Genomic DNA, 12,938 nt, shown 5'->3' with positions numbered 1-12,938 from the left:
ACAAATAGTGATAAGAACTCATTCAAATCCTAATATCCACCAGAACAGTTTTATTTTAAACTTCCTATAACGTAGCTACAGAAGGTTTTAGCCAGCAAAGTTTTTGTCTGTCCTGAACAAATCTTCCTTTGCCACTGGCCGTTTTAACAGCTAATTAGCCATTCATGAATGACATTGATACAATATCTATCAATATTGGTGACGATAAATTACTTTTTCGTCAAGTGAAAAGACAAGAGAATTGTGTAGCCAGCGAAGTGTTTGTCTATCCTGAACAAATCCTTATATCCAATAGAAATGTTATATTTTAGGCTTCCTATAACATAGCTACAGAGGATTGTAGCAAGTTAATTTTTTGTCTGTCCTGAACTAAGGCGTAATGTATTTTGACTGTGACAGGTGTCGAACACAGGGCCTGTTGTTCCATAGTCTGTGTCTTCAACCGTTACACTATTTAAGGGGTATATAAACAGTCAGTCAGGCACTCAGTCAGTAAGAGACATTGGCTCTTCTAGGCCAGCTCCACTTACGCGGTTCGGCAAAAATCACAAACAATATCTTGGTGCCTCCCTGCCACAAACAAAACTTTTCAGGGGGTGTCTCATTACATTGAAGTTTTGAAGTGTTTTATCAGAGTTTTATTTATAATTTCAGAGTTGAAATTATTTATTGTCCTAAGACAAACAGGTTAAACATTAAAAACGTGAAGGTTCAAGGTATACAGCCTTAGAAGAGGGATTGACACGTTTACCCAGGTTGTAATATGTAAATCAAGGTGCTTTCTGACATATATACGGTTGAAAGCAGCATATGCTTTTCCTGCTATATTTAATGTTTCCTCAATAAAAAACATAGTAGCCATTAAAGGATTGAACTGAGGCCAGCTACTGTTTACATGGATACCCTGATCATGCACTGTTTTCATGGACAGAATTAATTGATCAATGAATATATTGTTATCACAGACACCCGCTTTGAATGTTATCATTGGATTGAATGGGCGTTAGCTTAGCAGGCCCCTTCTGACCCATATCTATGAGGCTGATAACCACTGATAACGCCCATTCAATCCAATGATAACATTCGAAGCAGGTGTCACAGAATGGAAGGAGTTAAGACCCTGTCACTGGTTCTTATCTTAGATTTTATTATGGCTGTTACAATGAAATACATCACAACATTGTTGTCAAATGGAAGATTTTTAAGAGTAGAGAAAGATAAGAGCAAAAAGATATCCATTGAACAAAATCTTTCAATGCCATAACAGTTTGTTCTATAGATAACAATGTACAGTGATTCTGAGGACACAGCATGAGGTTTTGACAACCTCTGCATCACTTGTGAAGGACAATCTCATGGAGCATGGCCTTCTTTTAAGAGCCATTACCTTTCCATTCATTGCATGTTTCAAGGTCGGACGGTCTAGGTAATGAGGTTTTAGCTTCAAGGGACTCTCCCACCAAGCTCTACTGGGCATGTAAAACAGGGAGCCTGAGATTATTGACTCAGCAGAGGGCCCCGGTGTTAGCTTCTGGAGATTTAATTTATACTTGCGCACTTCTGCAAAAGTCCAGGGAAAGACTCTTTTTATCCTTTATTATTATTCCCTCTCCAATTGCTTTATCTCCTTGGATAAACACACACCATGCCACTTTGCAGTCCCTAAGAAACATCTGTTTCACTGGAACCTCACCTAAACTTTGGATGAACTTTGCATTTGGTCCAGTATTTTCTTTGACTCCATAGAAAATGCTAACTGCTAACATTGTATTTAGGGCAGGCAAGGCAACTTTATTTGTATAGTACAAATTCATACATGAGGCAGACTCAATGGGCTTCTCATAAAAACGAATGTTATACAATAAAATAGGATACAAAAAGAATACATAAAAGACCTTTAAATAAAAGAATAAAATAAGTGTTTATCACTACATTAAAAATGACAAACAATATATGCTTTCAAACAGTATATGCAAGGTTTGTAGCCTAGCAGGGAGCAAGGGTGAAGATAAAAAATAAAAATCTGGAGTCTCAAAAGTGTCAAATCTGGATTTCTTTTATTTTCTTCTGTTATTTGCTGCATAGTAGCTCAATGTGGCTTTTCCATTTTTTGTTTTCAAACATGAGTTGGATGCTGGTAGGTGACTGTTATAATTATTTTTCAGAACAATTTAATGTGAATTATTTCCTTTTATGGAATATTCTATCCATTTACATGAAATATACAGTACCATTAAAAAAATGGTTCATTTTACCACCATATATGCTGTTCAATTGCAATGTAAATAAAAATATACTATGCAAAATGTACTCTGTATAAATGTTATTTCTGAACAAAGCAGTATTCAAAACTGAGGACATTTCATTTTATTGTTTTGCCAAAAGCTTAACAGTGTTGCTGACTCATGTAATCAACACTCGGACCAAGGAATGAGGTTCCAATTTATTATTACGGCACAGAAGGGCTGAGGCAAGAATCACAACGAGAAGGACGGGCAGGAGTTCGCTAACCGGTTGACAATTCGAGAAGGCGACGGTACAGGTACGGGCAGGCTTGGCAGAATAATCCATGGGACAGGCAGGCAGGTCAGAAGGCAGGCTACTAGACACGGAAAACAGACGGGAACAGGGCAAGGGGAGAGAATAACAACGGGTAGGAACAAAAGTAGCTCGCTTCGGTCGCTAGGCAAAGGCTTGGCACGTCCACAACAAACAATACCGCACAACCGAGTGGTGGTGGAGGACTGGCTTATGTAGGAGGAGATAATGAGAAGCAGGTGTCAGTATTCTGGTGATTGTGACCTTGACTGGGAGCTGCGTTCAGGTCCACTACGCCTGCTGGGGCGTTGCAAGGACCTAACAACTCTAAATGTTAAATGAATACAAACCCAACATGATTATGTGGCATAGATAAAAACATCCTGGCATTCATGTTATTGTCATATATAGAACATTAAAGGTTTTCCTGGTAATTGAGGGTCAGGCCAATCTCTGCCATGTGACTCTGTATGTGATTTTCTGCCTGGTAGTATGTGGTTCTCCACTAAATACTGAGGATTTAGTGTTTATTAGTGTCATTATCTTAGTGCTCAACACAAATGTAACAGAGAGTTTGAGTACTTGAATACAGAATACATTGTCGATGAGTTACGGGGTGTTCAACCCTCTGTGATTGTCTGTTTCTTGTAAGACTAATCACAGTCATACAGCTTTGATTTACAGTAGCCAAGTGAAGTGAAACAGACTACAAATATAAAGTGGGATGGTGGGGATTAGTGGGGTATTGAGGTTGTAATGAGCAGAAGGATACTTTTTTGGACAATTAGCCCAGTGAATGCCTATCGTTAAAAGGTCATGATCCAGAGCACTGGTGGACAGAACTAGTTAGTGAGGATGTGGCCCTAGGCAGTTTACAGGAAGAGGTTAAGATTAAAGATCAGTGTCAGTTTCGGTCTCAATGTCAACAGTGAATAAGCGACTCTGGGATGCTGGTCTTCTAGGCCGAGTTCTTCCTCTGTTCAGTGTATGTGTTCTTAAACTTTTATTGACCAGTCTGAGATATGTCTTTTTCTTTGTGACTCTGTTCTTTCATTCAATCATTTTAAATTAATTTGTAAAGCACTTTTACATCAGCAGTTGTCAAAAAGGGCTTTTACAAAACACCCAGCCTGAAACGCCAAAGAGCGAGCAACAACAATGTTGAAGCACAGTGGCTAGGAATAATTCCCAAAGAAGGCCAAAATGTAGGAAGAAACCTAGAGAGGAACCAGGCTCAGAGGGGTGACCAGTCCTCTTCTGGCTGTGCTTTGTGAAAATTTTAAGAGTACAAGTTGTAATAATTATTAAATACCTGTGGGCTTTAGAGCCTGGTACTCGGCAGGTGTGGGCCAAGACCTCATCCTCCTAAGCTTGAACAGAGCAGGAGACAAGGAAAATGTAGACAGTGTATTCCTTACGTTTAGAAGGATTTACAGTACATAACATACCTTCAGGCCATCCTCGTGTTGTAACATTATTTCCCATACCTTGTGTATCCTTAGAACTTCAAGGATTTACAGTGGAGAAGAACTGACCCTACTCCCCTGGCACAATAATATAGCAGCGTAAGACTTCGGGGCTGAGGCAGGGGGGTCCAGTGACACGGTGGCTGTATCCAAGGGAGGCCCTGGACATGGCCCAACAGGCCGGAAATCAATCCACCCACATTGCCAAGCATCAACCAAAGGGACACCCACCAGCAGCAACCACTCCATTCTTTGAAGGGAATAGAACACAAAGTTATACAAGATCTTCAGTTTCTTGGCAATTTCTCTCATGGAATAGCTTTGATTTCTCAGAACAAGAATAGACTGATGAGTTTCAGTAGAAAGTTCTTAGTTTCTGGCCATTTTCAGCCTGCAACTGAACCCACAAATGCTGATGTTGAAAATACTGAACTAGTCTAAAAGCCAATTTTATTGCTTCTTTAATCAGCAAAAAGGTTTTGTAATGATCAATTAGCCTTTTAAAATGATTAACTTCAATTAGCAAACACAATGTGCCGTTGGAACACAGGAGTGATGGTTGCTGATAATGGGCCTCTGTACGCCTATGTAGATATTCCATTGAAAATCAGCCATTTCCAGCTACAATAGTCATTTACAACATAATGTCTACACTGTATTTCTGATCTATTTTACTTGTCATTTTAGTGGACAAAAGAAATTGCTAAGTGACCCCAAACTTTTGAAAGATAAATTACACAAAGAGAATTACATTATGTATGAATCAAATGTCTCATAGCACTTCATTCATAGCCTCAGAAAAGTGAACAGTGTTAACAATAATGATATGGGAATATATGAATAAAGATTAAAAACCACAAAATAAAATGTAAATCATAATTGAGAATTTAATGTGACTAAATGCCTAGTCCACACATACAGGTATTTTTTTAAACAGGTTCTTAAAAATATTCTTAAATTTTTTTAATCATAGGTACTCTTCAACTGTGAGTGACAGAATCTAAAACAAAAATCTAGACAATCACATTGTACTAATTAAGCAAATTAAGTAATTAATTTGCATTTTATTGCATGACATACAGGTGCTGGTCATAAAATTAGAATATCATCAAAAAGTTTATTTATTTCAGTGATATATTTCAAATGTATAGTTCTTTTAATTGTGATGATTACACCTGACAACTAATGAAAATCCCAAATTCAGTATCTCAGAAAATTAGAATATTACTTAAGACAAATACAAAAAAAAATATTTTTAGAAATGTTGGCCAACTGAAAAGTATGAACATGAAAAGTATGAGCATGTACAGCACTCAATACTTAGTTGGGGCTCCTTTTGCCTGAATTACTGCAGCAATGCAGCGTGGCATGGAGTCGATCAGTCTGTGGCACTGCTCAGGTGTTTTGAGATCCCAGGTACTCTGATAGTGGCCTTCAGCTCATCTGCATTGTTGGGTCTGACGTATCGCATCTTCCTCTTCACAATACCCCATAGATTTTCTATAGGGTTAAGGTCAGGCGAGTTTGCTGGCCAATTAAGAACAGGGATACCATGGTCCTTAAACCAGGTACTGGTAGCTTTGGCACTGTGTGCAGGTGCCATGTCCTGTTGGAAAATGAAATCTGCATCTCCATAAAGTTGGTCAGCAACAGGAAGCATGAAGTGCTCAAAAACTTCCTGGTTGACAGCTGCGTTGACCTTGGACCTCAGAAAACACAGTGGACCAACACCAGCAGATGACATGGCACCCCAAACCATCACTGACTGTGGAAACTTTACACTGGACTTCAAGCAACATGGATTCTGTGCCTCTCCTCTCTTCCTCCAGACTCTGGGACCTTGATTTCCAAAGGAAATGCAAAATGTACTTTCATCAGAGAACAATACTCAGCAGCAGCAGTCCAGTCCTTTTTGTCTTTAGCCCAGGTGAGGCGCTTCTGACGCTATGTCTTGTTCAAGAGTGGCTTGACACAAGGAATGCGACAGCTGAAACCCATGTCTTGCATACGTCTGTGCGTGGTGGTTCTTGAAGCACTGACTCCAGCCGCAGTCCACTCTTTGTGAATCTCCCCCACATTTTTGAATGGGTATTGTTTCACAATCCTCTCCAGGGTGCAGTTATCCCTATTGCTTGTACACTTTTCTACCACATCTTTTCCTTCCCTTCGCTTCTCTATTAATGTGCTTGGACACAGAGCTCTGTGAACAGCCAGCCTCTTTAGCTATGACCTTTTGTGTCTTGCCCTCCTTGTGCAAGGTGTCAATGGTCGTCTTTTGGACAGCTGTCAAGTCAGCAGTCTTCCCCATGATTGTTTTGCCTACAGAACAAGACTGAGAGACCATTTAAAGGCCTTTGCATGTATTTTGGGTTAATTAGCTGATTAGAGTGTGGCACCAGGTGTTTTCAATATTGAACCTTTTCACAATATTCAAATTTTCTGAGATACTGAATTTGGGGTTTTCATTAGTTGTCAGTTATAATCATCAAAATTAAAAGAAAAAACACTTAAAATATATCAGTCTGTGTGGAATGAATGTATGTACCAGTTTCACTTTTTGAATGGAATTACTGAAATAAATCAACTTTTTGATGATATTCTAATTTTATGACCAGCACCTGTATGTATTTGATACATCAGAAAAGCAGAACTTAATATTTGGTACAGAAAAGTTTGTTTGCAATTACAGAGATCATACGTTTCCTGTACTTCTGGATCAGGTTTGCACACACTGCAACAGGGATTTTGGCCAACTCCTCCATACAGACCTTCTCCAGATCCTTCAGGTGTTGGGTCTTTCGCTGGGCAATACGGACTTACAGCTCCCTCCAAAGATCTTCTATTGGGTTCAGGTCTGGAGACTGGCTAGGCCACTCCAGGACCTTGAGATGCTTCTTACAGAGCCACTCCTTAGTTGCCCTGGCTGTGTGTTTCGGGTCGTTGTCATGCTGGAAGACCCAGCCACGACCCATCTTCAATGCTCTTACTGAGGGAAGGAGGTTGTTGGCCAAGATCTCGTGATACATGGCCCCATCCATCCTCCCCTCAATACGGTGCAGTCGTTCTGTCCCCTTTGCAGAAAAGCATCCCCAAAGCATCCACCTCCATGCTTCAAGGTTGGGATGGTGTTCTTGGGGTTGTACTCATCCTTCTTCTTCTTCCAAAAACGGCAAGTGAAGTTTAGACCAAAAAGCTCTATTTTTGTCTCATCAGACCACATGACCTTCTCCCATTCCTCCTCTGGATCATCCAGATGGTCATTGGCAAACTTCAGACGGGCCTGGACATGCGCTGGCTTGAGCAGGGGGACCTTGCGTGGGCTGCAGGATTTTAATCCATGCCGGCGTAGTGTGTTACTAATGGTTTTCTTTGAGACTGTGGTCCCAGCTCTCTTCAGGTCATTGACGAGATTCTGCCGTGTAGTTCTGGGCTGATTCCTCACCTTCCTCATGATCATTGATGCCCCACGAGGTGAGATCTTGCATGGAGCCCCAGACCGAGGGAGATTGACCTGTCATCTTGAACTTCTTCCATTTTCTAATAATTGTGCCAAAAGTTGCTGCCTTCTCACCAAACTACTTGCCCATTGTCCTGTAGCCCATCCCAGCCTTTTACAATTTTATCCCTGATGACCTTACACAGCTCTATGGTCTTGACCATTGTGGATCGGTTGGAGTCTGTTTGATTGAGTGTGTGGACAGGTGTCTTTTATACAGGTAATGAGTTCAAACAGGTGCAGTTAATACAGGTAATGAGGGGAGAACATGAGGGCTTCTTTAAGAAAACCTTACAGGTCTGTGAGAGCTGGAATTCTTACTGGTTGGTAGGTGATCAAATACTTTTACCAGTATGCAATAAAATGCAAATTAATTATTTAAAAATCATCCAATGTGATTTTCTGGATTTTTGTTTTAGATTTCTCACCCTCACAGTTGAAGTGTACCTATGATAAAAATGACAGACCTCTACATGCTTTGTAAGTAGTAAAACCTGCAAAATCGGCAGTGTATCAAATAATTCTCCCCACTGTATATACTAGTCTGACCTGCACTGGTGAAAATCATGGTGGCTAATCAACTAACCAGCCCAGGTGAAATCAGAGTAATCAAGCTAGGGCAATTGAATAACTAAATGTTAAAATATTGCATTTATTTGTGCTGCTTTTTAAGTTATCACATTTCTTTTCAATCAGATGTGAGCTTGGTAAAACATTGTTTTTGGGGACTTATTTGGTGTTGCTAGCCATTAAAGATATATTTCAGTTAGACTGAAAAAAATTTGAAACAATTTAGGTAACCTTAAATACTTAATGTGTCTATTACTTACCACATCATTATAATTCAACCAACATAGTGGTGGTGAAATGTTACAATTTACCCCGTAGGTTAATATAATGGATAACATTGTAAAACTGAAACAAAATATGACAACATTTATTTTTCAGATCTCGCTTGCCCTTCAACACACCTTCTGTTATAACAGAGTGGGTCATTTGCCACACAAAGCCCATTTACACGTTCCTCCTGGACAATTATGTGTAGGAGCAAGGAAATAGGCTTTTATGTGCTAAACAAATCTCACTGCCTACAAAATCTCTCAAGCAATATTCATACCATCTCAGGCCCCCCTCTGGGTGAGGTGCCCATTTAAGCTTGGGGATGTAAAGTTTGGTTGTTGTAACTTAATTATTTGTTTGAGTATAAACAAAGACAATTGGGCTACATTGTATTACATTAAATGAAGGAGTAGGAATAATGCTGTGGCCTCTTTATTGCAAAGTAATTGTTATTACAGCTAAACAATACATTTTATCACGTAGTTTACATAAACAAAACAGTTTTCATAGTAACCAAAATAGTTTTATGTTTAAAAGCTGTGGTAGCAAGTTATGTTCACGTGATGAGACTATATATAATGTTGGTAACCGAATCATATTAGTGAAAAAAGTTGTTCATTTGGCACCATGAAACTCCAAAACATTCCAAAAAAGTTGGGATGCTGCATAAAATGCTAATAAAAACAGAATGCAATGATGTGCAAACCATGTATCCTAATATTTAATTGAAAATAGTACAAAGACAACATCTCAAATGTTGAAACTGAGAAATGTGACATACAAAAATACATGCCCATTTTGAATGCAATGCCAAAAACACGTTTCAAAAATGTTGGGACGGGCATGTGTACCACAGTGCTGCATCACCTCTTTTAACAATACTCTAAATGTGCTTGGAACTGAGGATACCAATTGCTGTAGTTTCTTGATATAGGATTTAAGTTACTCAACAGTTCAGGTCTCCTTTGTCGTATTTTTCATTTCATAATGTGCCAAATGCTTTCAGGTCTGGACTGCAGCCAGCCCAGTTTAACACCAAGGCTCTTTTACTACAGAGCCATGCTGTTGCAATAATGTGCAGAATGTGGTTTGGCACTGTCTTACTGAAATAAGCAAGGCCCTCCCTGAAAAAGACGTCATCTGGATGGCACCATATGTTGCTCCAAAACCTGTTTATATTGCTTAGCATTAATGGTACCTTCACAAATGTGCAAGTCACCCATGCCAGACAAGACATGTGCAAGACACTGTGCACTGATAAAAAGCCGGAAGGTCCCCCTCCTCTTTAGTGCGGAGGACACGCCGTCCATGATTCCCAAAAATAATTTGATACGTCAGACCACAGGACCAATTTTCCACTATGCCTCAATCCATCTTAAATGAGCTCTGCCCAGAGAAGGCGGAGTCGGTTCTTCATCTTATTTGTGTATGGTTTCTTCTTTGTTTTAACTTGCATTTCTGGATGCAGCAGCATACTGTGTTCACAGACAATTGTTTTCGGAAGTGCTCCAGAGCCCATGCACTCATTTCCACTACAGAATCTTGTCTGTTTTTAAAGCAGTGCTGTCTGAGGGACCAAAGAACACAGCAATCCAGTATTGGTTTTCAGCCTTGCCCCTTGCATTTCTCTCGATTCTAAATTTTATCATGTACCGTAGATGATGAGATCCCCAAACTCTTTGCAACTTTCAGTTGCAACATTATTCTTAAATTGTTGCACTATTTGCCTGCACAGTCTTTCACAGAGTGGTGAACCCCTCCCCATTCTCACTTCTGACAGACCCATCTCTCTGAAATTATCTTTTAATACCCAATTATTTTACTGACCTGTTGCCAATTGACCTAAGTTGTTGTGTGATATTCCACCAGGTTTAGTTTTTTAGCATTAAAAAACTTTTCCCGTCTTTTGTTGCCTCTGTCCCAACTTTCTTTCAAATGTGTTACTGGCATCAAATTAAAAGTTGGCATATATTTTTCAAGAAACATTAAAAGGTCTCAATTTCAGCATTTGATATGTTGTTTTTGTACTGTTTTCTATTGAATATAAGGTTTAAATAATTTATAATTATTATTATGCATTCTGTTTTTATTTACATTTCACGCAGTGTCACAACTTTTTTGGGAAATGGGGTAGTACTTTTTTAGGTCAAACAATGCTTCAGGATTATTCCTTACCAAATGCATATTGGTACTGCAGGAACAACTAGTGACCTACCATTCTAAAAACATAGAAATTGACTTAGTACATCCAATACTTTACATACATGCATGCCATATTCTACCTTCAAACTGCTATCCACAGGGGCTAAAGACAACCAGACAAACCAACAGTCCAAACTGCATTTACACCTCATATTAGATGTCAGTTATAAGATGTTTTTGGACTAGTTAATGTACATTTAATTGGTAGCATATCAAGCTCTTCTTACCAGTAATTGTTCAACTGCCATTGAAATTGATGATGTACAGGCCCCCTTTCAAAGTTGTTCAATTCTTATCTGAAGGTATTGGTTCAAGTGGTAATTTGTGTTTATTTGTCCCAGAATCTCCAGTGATCAAGCCACATGTGGAGTGAATGAGCTTCAACTGTTGACCTTGGCCACGTCGGGAGACTGATGAGGATCACAAAATCAGCATACAAAATACACATTACTTCATACTCACACATTAGACATGATTTATCTGTAGGCATGTGCCATCTGTCATTTCAAAAACAATGTGTGAAACAGTTATGAACAGTCCTGTGTAGCAAGATGCGATGCTTGAGCTGATGGCTGAGCATATATGCGGTTCTCTCTCCTCTCACCATACTGCTGATGGCTTGGATTTGACATTGTTTAGATATGTTCATAAGATAACCATATGTATTGAGTTAGCCAGCTTGCATTTTTGTTGCATAATGATACACTACCTGCATGAACACTACCAGCCCTATTTCTTTTACTTTAACTTGGACAAAGGTGTGAAGAGGTGTGATGGAGTTGCAGGTTCAAAGTAGCCTCAGCCGTTCAGACTGTATGGAAAAAAAAACATTGAGATGAATCAATCAGCAACATAGTCATATTACAGTTATTGGGTTAATTAATTTGTTCTTTTGATTTTTTTATGTTTATTCCATAAAATTATTAATTAGACAATATGTTTCAATACAGATTTTTGGTAACAAGTCTTCTGGACATACATAGTGTGGGCTATAGCAATAGCATGTTATACTGTACATTGAGACTTGGAGAGATTCTGTGACCCTCAGCTCCAGAACTTACATTTGCATGTGTGCTTTAGATGTGTTTTTATATTAGATTGGACTATTTGTTGGTATTGATTGATGACTGCTTAGTATGCAAAATTCTGTTATGAACTTTAACTTTATTGCTGAACAGCAAGTAATGGAATTACTTTACAATGTAGAGAATGCATTCCTTGGGAATGTTTGTAACCCACTTCATTGTTGCCTAATAGTCTGTTACAAATGTATACACACAATCTGTTTTATAACAAACTTGACATTCCTGCCTCCAGTCATTTTACACAATTAATTGAATTCTACACATAGACATTGCCAGGATCAGCTGTTTATTTAATGTTACATAATTGTTTGTCAACCTGGAACAAATGTATATTACAATGCACAAGTTGTGATGTCAGGTGTAGCTTGACATTACAAAAGTGAAAGGCAGTACTACCAGTAAGAAGTGAGATTTCAATATGTGGTAAAGCCAAGTAATCCTATTAACAAGCAATTTAATAGAAATTATGTTATATTTTGGTCATTGGTGGTGTTATGTGGAACTGAAGACAAAATGTGTTACTTTGTTTCAAGTTGTCAAGCAACATCTGTAAAGCCAAAGAGAAAGCATTGTCTTCCATGGTATACTGTAGTTCGTCAGGCCTATGCAATTAGTTGACCAATGACAAATTAACAGCAATATATTTATATGAACAGATCTTGTTTCATTTTCTGGAAAGAGATCGAACAATCCTCTCCTGAGCAATAATCACACCAAAAGGGAAATCTGAAATATGTAAAACTTGAAATATATATGAATAAATATTTTTTACTGCCCATGTTTACTGCTGGTCTGTTGTCTATTAGCGATTGTTAATAAGGACACTACAAAAGTCAAATACCTCCAAAGCATTCTTTCTATCTGAACTACAGCATAGCCAACCATAATACTTTGAGTCATGCCGATACTGTTACATTTTATCTCATAAGGTTAGCTTCATGTCAGATCAATGGCAGCAAAAGAAGTTGAAAGGATGAAAGAGAGATACATTCTCTTAATAAAAACCTGACTTGCCCTTTTAAAAGTTTGTACAAAAAGGAATAAAAAAGGCCAAATAATTGCAGACAAATATTCTGTCCCTTTGCTCATATTTTGATATAGTAGTCAGACTTGATGCTAAGCCTTCCTACAAATGTTTACTAGTTACAAGAACACTGCCCTGTCAACAGCTCCTACAAAAATAATGAGATGTCTACAGTTGTTCACAAATGAGAACTGTGAAGTGCACCCATGTGTATCAAATGCATGTCATGATGCGCCCTATGATATCCATTAAATCGTAACGCTAACTCATTAAGACAGCTCGTAAGC

This window comes from Esox lucius, chromosome 16 (genome assembly GCF_011004845.1).
Source record: "Esox lucius isolate fEsoLuc1 chromosome 16, fEsoLuc1.pri, whole genome shotgun sequence".
In the NCBI taxonomy this organism is placed as follows: Eukaryota; Metazoa; Chordata; class Actinopteri; order Esociformes; family Esocidae; genus Esox; species Esox lucius.
Note: the sequence above shows the minus strand (reverse complement) of the source record.